The 18,364-nt window shown below is 37.3% G+C and overlaps 1 long non-coding RNA gene across 3 annotated transcripts in view; it reads right to left on the bottom strand.

Annotated features, from left to right (window-relative positions):
- LOC310883696 overlaps window positions 1-18,364 on the bottom strand; it is a 127,945-nt gene that overhangs the window by 77,741 nt on the left and 31,840 nt on the right. Inside the window, exons 2-4 of one of the 3 annotated variants that reach the window (XR_014573668.1) lie at window positions 13,319-13,438; window positions 6,925-7,002; window positions 4,611-5,538 (exon numbers count right to left, since the gene is read on the bottom strand). This is a non-coding gene — a long non-coding RNA (uncharacterized lncRNA). Of the gene's footprint in view, window positions 1-4,610; window positions 7,003-13,318; window positions 13,439-18,364 lie in introns of those variants that run through there. The other 2 variants (XR_014573666.1, XR_014573667.1) reach the window with 2 other exon arrangements.

The raw sequence follows: 18,364 nt of genomic DNA, 5'->3' as shown, positions 1-18,364 counted from the left end.
ACTGTTTTAATCCATTTATCAGGGAATGAGTCTGTGCAGATGAGACTTTCTTTATATAGTCATATACATAGCAGATTGTCTTAGAACTATTTGCTTTGTCTTTAGGAATTCTCAAGTGTATATTTAACAGTTGAGATTCATTGTATGTTGGCATTTGCACAACTGTTTTCTCTGAAAGCAACAAATGTGAATCATCACAATGAATCCTTAGAGAATGCTTCATTCTACTATGATGTATTCTATTTTTCTTTGAAATCTTGGAAAAAGTGTTCTTGGTAATTGGGTTTAAGGTCTTCCAAACTGAGAACTTGTTTGCACACATGCATTTGGAATGTACCTGCACCCAGAGCATAGATTCAATAAACAAAATAAGAGTATTTAAAGGCTGAGTAGAAATATGAGGCTATACTTGCATTGAAGAGTTTGAATTTTATGCTATAAACAACACACTAAGAATAGTAGTGGGATAACATCAAAATGCAAATCTTTTTAAGTGACTTCACAAAGATACAGCTCCTAAAAGTAATTATGTTCATTTTGAATAATTTAATTCCATTAAATCCTAACTTTAATGTATTGTTCTCCCAAACAATAAAGGTTTAAATTTTATATTTGAATAAGCATTGCACAAAAATATAGGATGGTCTATAGAATAAGAAAAGAAGCTCCACTGCATTTCATATTTGATGAATAAATAACTGCCTGGTTACTGTAAGGGCTGATCTCTGAGACACTTTATATGTGACACTCTGAAACACTGTGGTACGATGCAACATATTTGGGCCATGGCAAGTTCTAGGATTTATATTTGAATAGACTTGAAAACCAGAAGTGACTGATGGGATCATCATGTCTGACCTTCCATACTGCAAGTGGCAAATACTCTCAGAAAAAGGACCAATGCCAGAACTTCAGACATAATTCATTTATTTGAAAGCAGAATTGCCATCTCCCCTGGGAAGTCTGTTCCAATGTTTAATTGCACTTTCTGCTTGGAAATTGTCTTATTTCAAAGGCAAAGATCAGATTACAGTCAATGGATCTTGTTATGCCTTTGATATACTGAAAAAAAACTTTCCTTACACATTTTTTTCCATGTGTAAGTACCAGAGTAACAAGTAATTTAACTTCTTTGTGGTAAGACGAATAGAGAAGTTGATATCAGGAAAGCAGATCAATTTGTTGCAATCTAAGATCCAAAAAAAGAAAAGGCATCACTACATAAAAGGTTCATTTCTATGATACACAGGAATATTTGTCAGGAATTGAAATAGACACCAGTGACATGACATCAAGAAAAAACACAGACACCTGAAGATTCTGGTGACTTGAAAAGCAACAGAGAAAGTACATGAAGAATGTTCTAAAAAAATCTCTCTCCAAATAATGAGAAAGAAAAGCATACTAAAGTTGATTCTTTGATTAGGTAAGCAGTATTTCATGGACATTCTAATTTCATAGAATCATAGAAAAGATGGAATTTATGGATCAGGTGCAACACAGAACTTTTAGATAATCTTTCAAATACATGAGGTGAAAAAAAAAATTCAAAAGGTAGAGGCATGAATTCTAAATCTTTCTTGACCCAAAAGTGCTTGTTTTTTTTGAACAGTTCTCCATCTCACACCTTTAGTTCCTCTTCTTCCCCCTAAAAGTGAGACGGCACAAACTCAGGCTAAAGTCGAAAATATTTCCTGAAGCATGAAGGGTCAAACTCATACTGGCATCAGAGTTAGACTGAGCCTTTAATCATGGAGACACCACGTTATCTTCATAATCTAATTTTGAATCCTTCTGGATGAAAGTCATTATAATTATTATTGAATTTTATCCATTTAAAGTGTGTCCTCTAGAGTGTTGCACTAATTGACTTTTCTATAACTGCAACTGTGTTTCTATGCATTATCAGTCATATTAATAAATAAGCATTATAATTATAATGGTTCCAGCTGGGACTATTTTGGTTAAAGGTCATGTTTTTCTCAAAAGGTGTATAGTTTATATACTGTCAAGTTTAGAATTAAGAGGATAAAATGTAATTAAACTTATTTTTACCTCAACTCTTCTCCCAGTCAAAAGCATAAAAAAACTCACCTTTTAAAGTTAGGTTTCATGTGACCTGTGTTGAAGTCTTGTAAAAGACTATTCCTTAGTGAGTAACATAACATTTTAGACAGAATATATATATATATATATATATGTATATATTAACAAATTTAAGCCTCTTAAAATTCAGGAATGGTACATCTGAGTCCTGAGCTTCTTGTTCTCCTTCATATTTATTAAGTTTTATTCCTATTAAGTTTTACTTCTAACTTTTAGGCTTCCAGAGAATGCATTCTATTTCCCAGAAATCATCACTTCAGCAGTAGCCATTATATCTGAAACCTGAGCACTGGAAACACAGAACTGTGACATATAAGCTACAATGTCAAAAGATTTTTTTAAAACTGGTATGTTAGCCTAGAATTGGATTACCTTCATATTCATATGGCAATTTAGAAAAGATTAAATCTCTGGATAAATCATCAAACTGGGAAAGGAAATCCAAACAACTTTCATTACTTAATTGAAATGCACAAATTATTATGATAATTACAGTAAATTGAAATTGTCTTATAATAGGAATTAAAAAACAACACCAACAACAAACCAACAACAACAACAGGAAATGCCAAGAGCCAGATGAGTCCATCACAGTTTTTAAGGTTTTGACAGAGATTTATTCTACTTTTTCCAAAACTTTCTTTATCACCCAGGGTAAAAGCCCTAAGGTGGATGGGTCACAGCAAAATTTCTGAATATGTTATAGTCTGATGTGGTGGTTTTACCCAGCTGAGCAGCTGAGCTCCACCACAACTGCTCTCTCACTCCCCCTCCCCAAAGGGAAAGGGGGAGAAAATATGATGAAAAGGGCTCAAGGGTTGAGATGAGGGCAGGGATATCACTCAACAATTATCATCTTGGGCAAAACAGACTCAGCATAGGGAGATTAATAAAATTTATTACCTATTACTAACAAGCTAGAGAAGTGACAAACAAAGAAAACAAAATAAAAACACTTTCCCCCCATACAACCTCTTCCACCTTCTTCCCCCAAGTTGCACAGGGGATCAGGGGAATGGGGGTTGTGGTCAGTCTATAGCACTTTGTCTCCACCGCTCCTTCTCGGTCACTCTCTGCCCCTGCTCCAGGTGCAGTCCCTCCCACGGGATGCCGTCCTTCCCGAACTGATCCTTCAGGGGCTTCCCACAGGCAGCAGCTCTTCAAGAACTACTCCAGATATGTGTCTGTACCACAGGGTCCATCCGTCAGGAGCACACTGCTCCAATATGATTCCCCCACAGGCAGCAGCTCCTGCCAGATCAGTTGCTCCTGTGTGGGCTCCTCTCCAAGGGCTACAGCTCCAGCCTGGAGTCTGCTCAGGAAGGGGTCCTCCACAGGCTGCAGCTTCCTCCAGGCCACATCCACCTGCTCCACCATGGGCTCAGCTCCTCCATGGGCTGCAGCGTGGAGATCTGCTCTGCCATGGCACCCATGGGCTGCAGGGGGGACAGCCTGCTCCACCAGGGGCCTCTCCACAGGCCACAAGGGAACTTCAGTTCCAGTGGCTGGAGCACTTCCTCTCCCTCTTTCTGCACTGATTTTGGCATCTTCAGGGCTGTTTCTCACTCCTCACTCTCCCAGCTGCTGTTCCGCAGCATTATTTTTTTTCCAGTGTCTTAAATCTGTGCTCACAGAGGTGCAAACAACATCACTTATTGGCTCGGCTCTGGACAGCAGTGGGTCCCTTTGGAACTGGCTGAAACTGGCCCTTATCTAACACGGGGCAGCTGCTGGACTCTTATAACAGAGTCCACCTCTGCAACCCCCCAATATCAAAACCTTGCCATGTAAACCCAATACTTCTGGCTATGTATGTTTAGAGAGCTGTCTGAGAAGACACAGCCATAACACGGTGGCAGATCCTCAGTAAGAAATCATCTTTCTGAAAATGGATCCAGTTGAGGGAATGAGTTCTAGAGATTCTGATCAGAAGCCTGTGAAGAATATTCTATTTCTGTTTAGATCATTTGTTTCTGCAAATCCTTCAATTTGATAGCAAAACATATGAGCTCTGAGAATATGAATGAAAAGTAAAAGCTTCCAACAAAGTCAAGGCCAAACTGGATGTGTTGTGGGACCACACAATCTGCTGAAGTTCAGGGACAGTAATTTTTCTTTGCTATTTGTAATCAATGTGTTGAATTTAATTGTGCTGTACATTTGGCTAATCATAATGATCTTCATATTGGTTCATCCGATACCAATATGGCAATAACCCCTTCATATTGTTCAATACAGTTGCTGGTTTTCACTCATTCAAGGACCTCTTAGTATCACTGTATTTTAGATTTACTGTAATTACTACTCCACTGAAAAGACCTGAGTATAAGGTATATATATATATAAGTGTTTAAAATATGAGACAATGAGATCCAATAATTGGCTGCTACCGTGGCTCCTGAGTTAAATCCAGTTGGAGTCTGGTCACTTACGGAGTCCCCCAGGGCTCAGTACTAGGGCCAGTCCTCTTTAATGTCTCTATCAATGATCTAGATGAGGGGATCGAGTGCACCCTATGTAAGTTTGCAGATGACACCAAGTTAGGTGCGTGTGTTGATCTGCTCGAGGGAAGGAAGGCTCTGCAGGAGGATCTGGATAGGCTGGACCGATGGGCTGAGGCCAACTGTATGAGGTTCAGCAAGGCCAAGTGCCGGGTCCCACACCTGGGGCACAACAACCCCAAGCAGAGCTACAGGCTGGGAGATGAGTGGTTGGAAAGCTGCCTGGCAGAGAAGAACCTGGGAGTACTGGTTGATATTCGACTGAATATGAGCCAGCAGTGTGCTCGGGTGGCCATGAAGGCCAACAGCATCCTGGCTTGCATAAGAAACAGCGTGGCCAGCAGGACGAGGGAAGTGATTGTCCCCCTGTACTCAGCTCTGGTGAGGCCACATCTTGAGTACTGTATTCAGTTTTGGGCCCCTCGCTACAAGAAGGACATCGAGGTGCTCGAGAGAGTCCAGAGAAGGGCAAGGAAGCTGGTGAGGGGTCTGGAGAACAAGTCTTACGAGGAGCGGCTGAGGGAGCTGGGCTTGTTCAGCCTGGAGAAGAGGAGGCTCAGGGGCGACCCTATCGCTCTCTACAGTTACCTTAAAGGAGGCTGTAAAGAGGTGGGGGTTGGTCTGTTCTCCTATGTGCCTGGTGACAGGACGAGGGGGAATGGGCGAAAGTTGCGACAGGGGAGTTTTAGGTTGGATGTTAGGAAGTACTTCTTTACCGAAAGGGTTATTAAGCATTGGAATGGGCTGCCCAGGGAGGTGGTGGAGTCACCATCCCTGGAGGTCTTTAAAAGATGTTTAGATGTAGAGCTTAGTGATATGGTTTAGTGGAGGACTTGTTAGTGTTAGGTCAGAGGCTGGACTAGGTGATCTTGGAGGTCTCTTCCAACCTAGACGATTCTGTGATTCTGTGATTTTGGGTCATAAGACATAACTGAAAAGTTAAAGTGAGAGAGAGGTATACTTGAGCATTGGCAGAGGGTAACAGTAATGCTAAGTCTAATAAGTTTGAAACACCAGGAATACACAATTGTTCTGAAATCCCATTAGGGAGATGTATTATTATTAGGTACTGCTGTTGCTTCAGTAAGGGAAAGCATTTAAAATACAAATCAGTGGGCACAAAGGTTAGGATGAAATCTAAGACATAAGTTTTTTAAATAAAGTCACAAATCATTTCCTTTTCTTGGGAAGGCAGATGCACTATTTTGAGGAACCCCAAGAAAGAAGATGTAGAACAAATGTCTTGCTGTTTTAGACTTTGCAATCTAACGGGAGAAACTTACTTTGTGCCAATAGGCATTGAAAACAACTCACACAACTTCTCTGCCAATATGGCAATTTGCATAGCATTACCCATAATGCTTCTCATTGTGTCTTTGCTTTGAAAACAGATTTAATTGAGCCTTGCTGAGCTGCATTAATGTGTCTGTTTAAATTGAGCAAATCTAATTAGCTCGCATGAAAGTTATGCCACCTCTGGTGCAGCAAAGCTAATGCAATTAAAGTCAGCCAGATGTATTGAGTATTGTAAACATGCAGTCCGACTGGTGGAGAATAGTTCAGTATTCATCAGAGACTGGACAGTTTTGTAACACATTAACAGCAGCTGCACTCTCTACAGTATACAAATATATATTATGCTGTGTATATGACTATTTTAAAATGCCAAGGATTCTGCATTCTACAACAGTAGATGTTATAAGATCAGAACAATCTAATCTACATCTGTGCAAGTCCAAGTAATTTTTAAAGGGGTCACTACTGTTATATAATAGAAATTGCTACAAAATCAATATTTACTGAACAATTTATACCTAAAAGCTGTTTATACTGGAAATTATTTCAGAAATCTTGACTATGCGCCTTTATGAACTGGGTTTCTAAAAAAGGTGGAATAGTACAGTAACTGGAGTAATAGAGGAAACTCCAAGATGCTCTTTGAAAAGAATCAGAAGGTGCTTAACATGGTAAAAAGGTATTTTAGTGGAATGACTGATTAATTATTTTCATTACAGACTTATTGGATTATGTACCATATTCTAGTTAGCTAATGCATATAAACAAGACAGTTCTTGAGATGCTCAAGAATCCTCGAGATAATTTCTTATCCTTGTACTGATTTGTTTTTAATAATGATCTTAGTATCTCATTTTGTAGATGTCACACACACATACATAAAAACAAAACAACAAAAAACAGTATTAAAAACACCTTGTCAAAGGTTCTCCTATCAATTAAGGTAGTTTGCATAGCATTACTCATAACATTTAAAATTGTGGTTTGGCTTTAAAAACCTCATTTAAGAGAGGTTACTTACAGAGTTGGCGATGTGTATTCAATACAGTTATTCATTGTTTCTCCTCTGCATTCCCTTCATAGAAGAATTCCAAAATATCTGAAAAGAAAAAAAAAAAAAAAGAAAAAAAGGCTCCTCTGCTAATCAATAATCTTCTTCCTTATTTATTCAATTAAGCTATAATTGCTGTCAATGGTAATAAAGTTTGATGTTTCACACTGCAGAAAAGGCACTCAGTGGAAAATAAGGTAGCTTATGCTCTCTTCATTCTTCTTAGATCTTGAACTTGCCCCTTTCTAAATTTTTGACTTTCTTGACTGTAAAATGAAAATAGCAGTGCCTCAAGAAATAGTGTTTTTTTTTTGTTTGTTTTTGTTTTGTTTTGTTTTTCCCAAGAAAGTTGGAGGTATGTAAATACTATAGAATGAAAGAATTGTGCATAATTTAGTTACTCAGAAGTAGTAGGTTAATCATAGATTAGAACAAAAATGTCTGTTTGTAGAACATCTTTGGTACATAGTTTAAAAAAAATAGAATTGTCATAAAAACTTAAAATAGGACACTAATGAGGAATTCAGTTTTAAAAAACCAATAACCTTTACTCTTAAAGAAGAAAATAGTTTTAAACATGTTCAAGAGAAACTTTCCTGTATTTAGCTGTATGTCTCAAATTCTAGACTTTATCTTGCCTGTTGATTTTTAAAGGCAACATGACAGAGAGAAAAATATATATATATATATATGCTTACTTACTGGATTTTTAGATTATTTCTATACAAATATTACTTAGTAAATATTACCTTTAACATCATTCCCTACAGTCTTCACTATGGAAGAGGAATGGATTTGATGAAGGGATGGTTTAATACATTCCTGCTTTCCATAGTGTTTTGCATATCAGATGTCTGTGAAGTCCCTGAAATAAGTGAAAATAGCTTAGAAGCCACTTTAAATACTTTGTCCAATGAGGTTTTATTACCCTACAGTGATGTACCTTCCTTCAATACACAACAACCTTAAGAAATGTCTAGGGTATCAGTACAGTCTTTCCACCACTTTGCTAAGAATGTTGTACAGGTACTTTCCTCCCACCTCTCCTCTTCCATGCAGGGTCATGGCAGTGGAATTGAAGTCATATCAGGTTTGCAAGAAGTGGATTCCTTGAATCAGATTGTGTGGGGAGGAATGAGTTGCACAACATTGTTTGTTTGAAAGAAGAATCCTAGGAGGAACATGTATATATATATATATATTTAAGCTGCTGAGCAGGATGCAGATGCCTCTGTTGTTCTTCATCTTCTTCATTTTATAAGGATATAATTCTGTTGGGCACTTAAGACACATTCATTAACCAACTTGTCCATCTTTTAAAAATTACCATTTCCATTTTAAGAAATCTTGAAATGCCAGACATCAGTCCCTGGAGTCAAAAGACTGCCTCCAAAAGGGGCAGAGGGAAGGCAATCACATGTGGGGCTTGTTCCACCACCATTCTGGTGGCAATCTGATGTATCTTTAATTTGTGCAGGACTGCATGTCACAAGATACCAGTGTCATTTCTTAACTGTAATTTCCACCAGCAACTGAACTTCTAAGTAACTTCTAGGCAAGATGATTCAGTGTCCTGTCATTGATTTGCCTTTCACTGAAAAAAACATGTCTTTCTTTACCAGAATCTACGCCTTCATGGTGCTTGTGCCATGGGGAAGACAGCAATTATTCTAAAACATATGGGCTTAAGGCAGATATCTGTTATCTGGAAAAATTACATTGTTTTGGTACTTCAAATCAGAAACAGTAAATGCAGAGTGAGAAAGAAGCAAAGTTTTCTGAGTAAAATAAACCAGGCTCCCACTTATCCCAGTGACTTGCTTATCTTAAAGAAACATCATCTGAAGGAAATTGAAGCTGGGAGAAGAAAGGGGGAACATCTTACACAGAGAAATACAGTCACTGAACTGGGTATTAGTTAAATAACAATTATTTTGAACTAAGCAGGATGCACTTCTCAAAAGTTGAGAGAAAAGAACAGTTGCAGCTTGATACCTTCTGCTACTGGCTCAGACCTGCTACGAGTTTGTTAACACCTTCAGAGATGAATGTACTGGGACAAACTTTTTTTTTTTTTTTTCTTTCATGAGGGAAAAGGGACACTGTACCAACTAAACAAAGCCCTATGTCACCTAGCAAACAGATAGCATGTAGCAAACAAAAGACAAACAAAAAGATTCAGGATGATTAAAAGAATTATGAAAGACCTATAAGTGGTTGAAACATAAAGATATCTCAAAGTTTCTTTCTTATCAAAAGAGGCAATATCTTAGAAACTTGATTATTAGTAATCAACATATTATTTAGCTAGCCATGACTCCAGAGGCTTTATTACCTACACTTTTTTAAAACATGAAAATGATTAAATCCTGTCAAGTCACATAAATTGAGGAAAAAAAAATTAATCCAGAGCTAGATATTTAAGAATAATTTACAAAGCATTCTGTAAACCTTGCAGATGGCACAGTTGAAATGGGAAAGGGACCACACCATTCAGTCTGTTAGTCTTCATAATCTAATTTACATGGAAGACACATGTGAAGGGTTCCTTGATATGTTGCAAACGGGAGCTTTTGGGGGTTGACATGCTGGTATGAAATTAATGTCTAGATGAAAATTGCAAATGGGCTGAAACATTTACACAAGATCCTAGTCCAGAGAACAACAACTGCAGGCTTTTTGCGCTGGCCCTGGGGGAACCTGACCTCAGGAAGTTTGTGCAGGCAGAGAAGGGAGCTGTCCTCCTCCTTGCCCTTTCTTCTATGACTCCTCTCACTAAAGGCATGTATGCCCAAACACATGAGCAAGTTATTCAGTATAAGCATAGATAAGTGCAAACTCTGTTCCAGATTTAGCTTTAGGAAACCACTTGCTGCAATATTTCATAATGCTTTCACCTGATAAATATATGGTATTCCAATAAAACAGAGATCACAGAAGCACTACATGAAACTTCATTTACTGGGGAAAGCAATTGCAGATAACTAAGAGACCCCTATGTAATTAACATATAATAATAAATTTCATCTATTTCCTCCAACTCCATAGGAAACCCTCCTGCTTATCCTACACAAAAGCTGATTAAAACTGGGATTGCTCCACAACTTAAACCTTAACAAAGACCTATCCAATACAAAAAATTATTTAATATCATCATTATTTTCTAATATATCTTCAGACTTCATACCTATTTTATGGGTATGTGTGTATGGGTATGTATGGCTGTATAAATTGTTTTTGAGTTGTTTTGCTATGCAATTTCAATTAAAAGATTGCCAGGCTGTCACACGTTATAAGTAAAGTATAAAATATAAATTGGTTAAGTATCAGTTATAAAAGCAAAGAAGCAAAACACGTACAAGATCAGGTAGCAGAAGAGAATACAAGTATAATGACCAGGACCACAGGATTGCAAGTGTAAAGGAAGAACAATGATTCTGATTAACAGAAACTGAAAGAATAATGTGACTGAAACAAAACACAACCTGAGGGAATAATATGGATAACATACAACAGACTCAGTTGTCTTTTATTGGGAGCAAGTCCTTAATCTTGGAAAATAAAATGACAATTATTAGTTTATTAAAAATGTTTTGCAAGCCAGCTTTGTGGAAACATGCACATGCCGTTAAGAAAGATCCGCTTTTGCAAAAACAGATCAGATCCTGGCAACAACATTAGTTGTTAAAATAACACATGTAGTTACTTACACAATGCTTTCTTTAGAGAAAGTGGGAGTTCATGCCTAATGCAGGTCATAGCAAAAAAATAAACAGAGCTTTTCCTAGTAGATGTAAAATTTGTTGAGAACTTCAGTTCAAAACAATAATCCAAGTGAGAACAAGGCTGAGTCTCCTCTCTTACCTCCATTACAGAGACAGGGAGCAATATGAACTCAAGATGCATAAGGATACAACTACTTGTAACTGAGTATATCAGTTGGAAAGCTTTCTGGGAATGTTTTGACAGAAGGCCCTTTTTATAAGTAAATGAAATAAAATACCCATTTCCTGTTTGTCAGCTTGGACTACAATGTCATAGTAAAAGGTTTGTTACCAGAGTTAACACCCACGCTTTTTTTTTTTTTTTTTGCTGTCATTCTCAGGAAAATTATCTATTTAAAACCCTACAATTTTTAAATCTGAAAAAGGCTAAAAAAAATCATTATGAACAGAGAAACACTGATTTAAGTTTACTTAAAATAATTTTAAGATATATTTACTTCCAACCATCAAGGAACAATATCAACATACTGATTTCTTTGGGGGCATGCAGGGAAAGAGATCCAAAAATCTATCCCAGGGCAGCTTATTTCAGCAGTTCCAGCTTAGATGTAACCTCACATAGGTAAAGGAGCTTGCTGTAATTTCAAATAAACTATATCTACATATCTGATATCACTTCTAGGGGTTATGGAAGATATTCAGCATTGTTTTAACTCTTCTAAGCAAGGCTGTTCTCTCTGTGGCCTTTTCTTCCACTCTAGTACTAGTATACATGCTTTTGATAAAAAGAAACACTCCCAAAGAAACTGTCAGCACCCCAAGTATAGAAGTGTAATTTCTGAGCATTTCTCTTGATAACTCTTGATAATCACAATGAACACAATACCTAGAATGCTAAGTGCTCAGCAGACTAAACAACTGCTTTTCAAAAATATCATAGGCCTTAAAAATATGAAAGAATCTTTTAAATCAAGCTGCTCCACTCTATATACTTTTCCTTACATGCAGCATAACTGTTAGAAGGTCTAACCACTCCTTAGCCAGTATTTATTTAAAGCAGCATTTTCCTCATCTGAGCTTTTAAGTATCCCTACCTGCACATTTAATACACTAAACAAAGTCTCTGCCCTCATTTTCATAGTCCCATTCCAATCAGAGGGACTGCTTGGGGGCTCCCAGGTGCATCCTATAAAAGAAAGAGCGTACAGCTGCTTTGAATTTAATGGAAGCTATTTTTGACAAGCAAAGCAAAAATTTGCTAGGGCAAATCTGCTTTAAAGCAAGAGACAAGAAAACATTCTCTTCTTTCCTATGTTACTGGTCATTCTGACTTCTCCAGTTGTGATATGCTATTCTTGAACCTATATCATTTCTTTAACAACACACTGAAGATAGACTCAGATCTCTGTTGCATCTCTCCTTAGTTTATGGGGAAGGCATAGATGCTTGAAAACTACTTTAACAGGGTAATTATTGCCTGGTGTAATTTACTGGCTAGTATAATGATCTGAGAGGCAATAGAAAAAGGAAGAACTCACAGCAGCTGAAGGTAGGCAATATGTGCCTTTAAATGACACTGAATAAATTAGCTGTGTTAGAATACAAAAAAATAAATATACAAGTTTCAAGCAAGATTTTTCAAACATCTATATAAAACTGAGTTCTGTTTTTGCTTTATTCTCCATTTTGTGTGCCATTTCCCTGTTGATGGACTGCATTGTAGAAGTATCCTGACTGTGACAAGATCAGTTTCTTCCCAATGTAACTTTCAGCAGAAAGAGTGTAGGAAAACTTTTAATGAGAGCTGAGAGAAGCTGTTGCTTCTGACTGTGCCTTAACTACCCGTGCCTGCACAAGTGTGATTTCACTGCTTCTACATAAACCAGCTAAAGAGACTGGAGACTTTCAAATGAGACATGGGTTTGTGCAGGTCAGACAGCACTGGTAAAGGTAGATGTCCTCTGTCAGCTGTGAGAGAAGAGGGATGGGAGGGACGAGAAGAAAACTCGTTGTCAGAAAAATCAGCCTTCACCATATGCTGTTAATAGAGGCAATATCTACCCCAAGGTAGAAGTCAAAGCTGTGTGCTTTCAAAAACTTGTGGCCATCTAGCACTTTTAAAAGCAGCAATGAGTATAATGCAGAAACCTTCCTTGTAAGTTTTGCTTCCTGTTAGCCTACTGAGGTGCCAGGTTGGATCAATTAGGGAGCACAAAAAAGCTGCATTGGGACAAAGCGTACCAGGAACTGTGAGCTCAGTAAGGTGAAGCCTCAGATCCATGGTTTATGAGACTGAGACTTGTATTTCCAGAAAGGAGAAGAGGTGCAGAGAGTGAAACCTTAAAAGTGTCTGGGAGACTTAGAAGTGAATATTGATCCTGACATCCATCCAGCTTACAAATGTGTAGTCTCTGCAGTTGGCTGTACTCTTTCCATAAAGATGTGGAAAGGTGGCTGAGTGAGCAGAGGTCTATATCGGTCCTGTATGGTAGGCCCATCTGGCCCAGCACTAGCTTAGCCGAGTTGCAAGTCTGGGTCATGAAGCCTAATTATTGACAGATTAAATTCATGCTATCAGCAGGGCTTTTTCTCTCACACAGGACATAAACTTAATACTGCCAAAGTATATCTGGACTTACCTGCTTTATGCCTTGTCATCTTGAGTCTCTTTGTGCTTCCCAGGATTTCCAGTCCTGCTGGTGGGGCTCAGATAAGAAAGAAACCATGTCTAGTAGAGTAATATCTGCAGAGAGGAGAGGCTGAAAGGCATTACATCAATAAGGTTCTGGCCTAATATTCATTAGCTCCAGAAAATTGCTTGACACAGCTCAGAACTACATTACATTACCAAACGATGGTGCCAGAGAGCTGTGTGCAGGTAAGGGATGATGCACTACTCAGATATGTGATATGTCACAGGAAGAGCTTAGTTATTTATGTGAGTTAACACACAGAGGTGCAATCAGTTTTAAAATCAGTGCAAAATCTTCCTGCTGAGCTCAGTTGTGGAATCCAGTGCATATCTAGTACATTCATTAAAGATAAGTGTGAAGCTCTCATATCTAGGCACTGTGCTATAAGTTTTCATCTGAAATGACCTTTAGCTCACAGAAGGCCGCAATTTCACCTCATACAAATTAATCCTGCACAAACACAGCATGATATATGAATCGTATAAAATCTTTTAGTGGTATTTTTAAGGCCTAGGGGGATACCTGTTCAGAGGATGAAAATAAAATAATAATAATATTTGCAGTTAGGATTTATTGAGTAACAGTTTTTAAAGAGGTTGCATTTATCAAACACTGTTTAATGGCTACAAGTTGTCTGGAGCTGTCCAAAGAATTTCTGTGCCTATAGGCTTGTGGTCTGCACGTTGAGTCCTGTCCAAGCAGCAGGGACAAAGATGGAGAATCAATGCTCTGAAGACTTGTGTTACAAAGAATCTTTAGAGAAAAGTCAAAAAAGTAGCTTCACAGTGATGTCTTTAGGAAGTGCATGTTTAACCAGGGGAAATATTGATGATCTATATAGCTGTATTCCCTGGTGATTCTTTGGGTGTAACAGGTTACCCCAGCTGGGATGTGGCATGCTGCTTAACACCAGCTTTATGCCATTCCCAAACAAAGTGCTACTCAACAGGGGCAGATGTCTGGCTTAGTATTTTAACAGATGATCAATCAACAGTGTAGTACAGCCACACATAACAAAAGATATTTGATACTCTTGGTTATGCTTCAGATGTACTCTAATGCTTCAGACATAGTGAAGTCCTGACCACAGGGATCACAACAGTAGCTATACTTAAAGAATTTGATGGTGCAGACATATATTTTGAGAAAATTAAAAATAAATAAATAAATAAATGGAATTTTGCTGCAGGTTCAGTGCTGTTGTACTTGACCCCATTTACGTTACTTTCCAGGGCATGTTAAGGATTAGTAGAATTTTATCCAAAGGCTCCAGCTGAGACTTAATATCTGATAGTTGTGGCAGGCTAAAGACATGGACTGATGAATGCTGTTCAGTTTATAGACAACCATTTACCTGGATGTGATATTTAATGATGAATAATAAATAAGCAACACATTTGGGGAAACTGTGATTCTCTTTGAGCCGAGTATGAAAACAAGACAAGAAAAAGCAGAAGGCAGTGTTTGTTTTTTCTGTTTTTCCAGCTCTCAACAAGCCTTCGCAACTATTCAGCTTTAGGAATAAGTTCCAGGTTAGTCATGAGGTTGTCAGGAGGAACCTCCACAATAAATGATTTATTTTGTATTTGTCCCTACTAATAAACTAGACAGGGCAGATGCATCAGTTCTGAGCACTGTCCTGTAATAATTCCAAACATTAGTGTAACCCTTGGCTTGGTTTTGAATTGCGTTGACTAGGAATTGCATAGGTAAGGCATCATTTAGAGGTTACTGTAGACTAAGAACCCTACCCATTACATAGACTGTAGATGTAGACCTTAGTAACATGGTTCAGTGGTGAACTTGTCAGTAGTAGGTTAAAGGTTGGACTGGATGATCTTAGAGGTCTTTTCCAACCTGAATGATTCTATGATTCTATGGTTCTATGATTCGGTATAAGTATTCTGTGACAGGGGACAAGCAACTGTAACTGTAGAGATGTAGTGGGCTTCAGTTTCTGGACAGTCTTACTCGAGTTTAAATATAAAAATTAAATATTATAATTAATGTATAGTGGTGACAATCTGCAGAATTCCTTGAGATGCCTATCTAGCTTTCCTGTGCAGAAATAGAACTTGCACTAATGCAAAATGGAAAGTCATTTAGACAAACTTAACTTTTATCAAAAGTAAAAGAACATTTTTGAAATATATGCAGTAGTAGCTCAGGAACATTTTCAATAATCTCTGTGCTAAAATGGGTGTCCCAGCCCTCCAGCAGTGTAAACTGTTGGGCCTTCTCCCAAAATAGAGATCTGGGGATAAATAAAATAAATAAATAAATAAATAAATGTTTATATATATATATTATATATATATATACATATAATCCCAAAGGAGACACTTAGAAAGATGCAAAGAAATCAGATAACAGGTAGGAAAAATAATGTTTCAGCCACACTACTCTGTCTGCAACAGTTAGCTGACATTTTTCCCTGGCTACTTGCTCAAGGAGAAATACCATAGACGTACACCTTCACAGGAAAAACTGTGATTCTTCTTTGCCACCTTCATCCTTTCAGTGAGTAAACCATGAGTTTCAAAACCTGATTTTGGCCATGGAAAATACGAATACTTTTAAGAATAAACAAGTTCTTTTTAGCCTGGCTCAGCCATAATCAACTGATGTAAGACTGCTTATTGTTTCCTATATGTCAAATAAGTCTCTCTACATATTTAAAGAAACAGCTTAGTTCACATTTATGATAAACTACATCACAGCAAGCCACATCAAATTGCTGCAGGTTGTCACTATTAATTTTAATAAATAAGGTTAGCATATTTGATACTCAGGCCCTGGACTTTTTTGAGGGATGTCAACATGAGTACAGAAACACAATGGTTTCTGCCAAGTATTTTGTTAGATTGAGAGAACATGAGCATGGACATTGGGGTAATCCTCTAACTTCATGAAATCTCTCAGATTTCTTTGAGAAATCCCCTAGAATGAGAAGGATGACACTTTTTTTTTTTTTTTTTAGTTTTAGTTTTAGTTTCTCCAAGCTTGAGCATCTTTGTTTATTGAGACGAAAATAAAAGAATCTTGATGAACTTCACCACAACTGAGATGCAGTCCTTTTGCAAGCTAAGCTAGCTTTTATAAGTATCTGAAGAAACAATACTGGTGAAGGTGAATACGTGAGAATGAAAATTTATTACTTATGATGATTTAAGCTTTTATTTCTACTAATGTACAGAAAAAATCTTATAATCATTTCTAGTATATTTGGGTTAAAGTATATCTTCCTTTTGCAGGCTTGCAACGTCTCCTTCATTATCACCAGAATCTAGTACCATTCTAGCAAGCACTGAATTATTTTCTGTGTTGTGACTTTGGCTCTGTTTTAGAAAGGGATTACTATATTTATTAATAATCTAAATTAGTCTTAAATCAGACATTTTTAAACTTTAATCACTGATCAGACATCTGAAAAGGATCCTCAGCAGTCATCTACCTTTTGTCCAAAGAGATTAGGGTCCAATTGTATAAAAAAAACCCCACAATGTATTCAAGCAAAACGGCTTTAGACCTTAGTGTCTGAATGAACTATTGTGTAGAGGATAATCCTGTTTGTCAACCTGTTGAATTTATGCCAGGTAGTTCATGTATTCTTCTCATTAGCTGCGGCATCTTTTTTCAAGTGTTGTAAATTACAAAATATATTAAAGTAATGGGAATGGCAGAAAGAATCTGCCAAATGTTCATGTATGGAGACTGAAGTTATTGACTGAATCTGGCCACTTTTGGTGATTTGGTGCATAGCAGTGATAAATACCAACAGAAATGCAGTGTCATTTTTCTTGAATATGAGATAGGTGAATCACACAGTATAGCCTCGTGAAAGCATATGTGCATCTGAATATATACACAGGGGAGCAAGAGAAAAATATGTATTTTTTTATGGATGATAATCTAAAACCAGAATTTCTTCAATTTTCTCACACAATAAGTCTCTTGAACATCTTAATGATACATCAATTTATAATTACTACAACTTCTTTTCATTAATTACAATTAGCACAACTCTAATTCTGAAAGTTACAGCTTATAGCAATACACTTGATTGCTATTTTTGTGTGTGTGTGTATGTGTTTCTATATATGATGGTAAAAAAACTTTCAGAAGAAACTGAGGTAGTGGAAGACAGAGGTTGGAGACCATCTAAACAAGAAAAGCTCAAATTATATTCATGCAAATTCAGTGTGTATATATATATGTATATATATGTATATGTATGTATGTATATGGTATATAATGTAGTAGAAATGGTCAAGAAGTTGAATTTCAGTCCTCTGAGTATCATCCATATTTAAATAATTTCTTCCAACTCAAATCACATCAAGACCTAAATAGATGCATATTCATAGTACTGAAAATCCATTTTGGTTTAGAATTATATGTGGCTTTTGGTTTTGCTGATATTTTTATCTGACTGGTTTGGAAACATGACCCTTTGCAACCCAACTATTTCTGTTGAAAAGCTACTAAAACTTGAGGTACAGCAGTGAAATTCAGCAGGCATTCATGGACAATATCATTGTAAAGGGAAAATATGAAAATTTTAGCCAGTGTCAGTAGATTTCCATTTAGTCTCCAATGTACTAAACTCACTGATTTGCTCCAGTCCCCAGAGCTTGAGGTATGGCCATTTTGTGCCAAGTATGTCATCTGCTACCATCTGGAAATTGAATCTGGACAGAAAAATAACTTTACCACTTGTCCATGATTTCTGGTTACTTCAGAGAAATGACAACTATGCATGAATAGTCAAAATGTGCTCAACTCACAGCCAAGACACAGACAGACTCAACTGCATGCAGACAGCAAGACTGATAGCTATAGAACAGATTGGAGAACAATGCATGTCCTCCCTGTCTGAGATGGAGGTGCACAGCAGCAGCAGTGTGCTCTGGACACACTGAATATACTGAACACCCCACAACTCTGTGCACCAGATAGATAAAGTATTAGAATCAGACAGGGGATGAATGT

This window comes from Anser anser, assembly GCF_964211835.1.
Source record: "Anser anser genome assembly, chromosome: 1".
NCBI lineage: Eukaryota > Metazoa > Chordata > Aves > Anseriformes > Anatidae > Anser > Anser anser.
Note: the sequence above shows the minus strand (reverse complement) of the source record. Positions and strands in the feature narration are given on the sequence as shown.